This window comes from Crocodylus porosus, unplaced genomic scaffold (genome assembly GCF_001723895.1).
Source record: "Crocodylus porosus isolate Cpor-Errol unplaced genomic scaffold, CroPor_comp1, whole genome shotgun sequence".
In the NCBI taxonomy this organism is placed as follows: Eukaryota; Metazoa; Chordata; order Crocodylia; family Crocodylidae; genus Crocodylus; species Crocodylus porosus.
The window spans coordinates 14,877,114-14,879,024 of record NW_017728906.1 but is presented as its reverse complement, the minus strand read 5'-3'; positions in this window follow the sequence as shown (position 1 = coordinate 14,879,024).

The window sequence follows — 1,911 nt, the reverse complement described above, 5'->3', positions numbered from 1 at the left end:
CCCATAGGAGCTAGCTGCACCTGGATAGACCAGGTGCCGTAAGGACTCCTGAAGAGGGTCCGGCAGTGTGAGGGCGGTACCCCACTGCAGGACTAGGACACGGACAAGGGAGCCCCTGACGGAGGCTAATCCCAGAGGACCGGGCGAGGGTGTAGGGGAGGAGGAGCCCTCAGGACCCCTGGATCTTGGAGAAGAGGTACCCCATCCGGACCGCCAGCTTCCCCATACGGGTGAACCCCCATATTACATCAAGTCGTGGCAGGCGAGATCGGCGGAAGCAGGAACGGCCTGTCGTGTACCCCCTCCTCTCCAGGGGCCGTCCGGGGATAGGGGGACTCACGGCAGGTGACGCACCCCATCCCCTCACACCATACCAGCCAAGTTAAGAACTCACCTGTGTGTATGTGTAGGGGGGGTGGCATGCGTGTGAACTGGTGGTGAGTATACATATATGTATATATGTCATCATGCGTGTGATAAATGAATTAATGATCTGTGTATGTGTATTGGGTGTGAGGGTATTGACAAATAATTTTTGTCTAACTCTTGGTGTGTATAGTGTGTAGGTTCCTGAATTGGTGATAGGTGTGCATGTGCTTAGGTGGGTAATTTTGGATGTCTATGTGCCTGAGTTGGTAGTGTGTGTGTGCACGCCTGGTGGGGGTGTATGCACCTATAGTGTATGTTTGTGCCTAATTAATTTGTGTGTGTGTGTGTGTAATTGTACACCATGCCCTCCTGTCTAACGGTGTGATATTGACATCTTGAGTGTTTGCCTGACCCCACAGGGCAACAGACTGAGTGGGTGGAAAGCAGCCACGAGTAGGACCTGGAGGCAGGAGCCACCTGGCTGCAGCTTCCTCCCACCTTTGCCTGACTTGATGTGTGGTGCCTGGCACTTGTCTCCATGACCATTGTCGTTTCCTGTCCTACCTGCTGCACATAGTGGCAGAGCAAGGGGAGGGGGAGGGGAAGCCACTGGAGGCAGAGGGAGCCCAGCAGTACTCAGGCCACAACAGCCAGACCAGAAGCAGTCCCTCCAGGATGCTGTTCATGCTGGTCAGGGCTGTTGGCCAGCATGGGAGGGACTGTGGCATGGGCTGCGCCAAGAGGGAGTGCGTGGGTCTTGACCCCAGGCACAACACTGTTGGGACAGCTGTGGGCCAGACACAATCCATTGGTAGGTGCCAGCCCCAAGGCTGGATTCAATCAGTTGGTGGGTTGGATCTAGCCCATGGGTGATATTTTGTGTATCCTTGCTATAATTCAAGCCAGCTCCTTCCATTCTCCCTCCCTGATTGATACCTAGGTCTGGTGGGAGGAGGAATGGAGGGCTGCAGGTCGGGAGTGAGGGGCACTGTGGGGGCAAGCAGTTGCGGGTTGTGAGTGAGGGGTACCAGCAATGTTTAGGTTGGCAGGGAATCCAGGTCAGGACTGAGGGGCACCAGCAGGGCTGTGGGCTGCAGGTTGGAAATGATGGGCACTGCCAGGGACTGCAGGTGAGGAGCTGCAGGTTGGGAGTGAGGAGCTCCATGGTGGGCAGGGAGTGAGAGGCATTTGGGGGAACAAAGGCTATTGGGAAGTGAGGGTCAGGGGGCTACAAGATAGGAGTGAGGTGCCCTGGCAGGGGCTGCACATTGGTTATGAGGGGCACTAGCAGGGTTGCAGCAGGTTGTGGGTCAGGAGTGAGGGGCAGTGGAAAGCATGACCATAGGGGTGGTGGGGCCTTGGAGGATACTCCAAGATCTTTCTACATGCCCTCTGTCACAGTAGGGCAGGCCCCTTGGTATGAGTGAGAGCAGGGCTGCTGGGGCCCCTTGCACACATACCCCAAGTGAAAGCCCAGAGCCCCAGTGAGGAGTTGTCACAACACCAGGAGCCAGGTAACAGGCCAGGGGTCTGGGTCCAGGT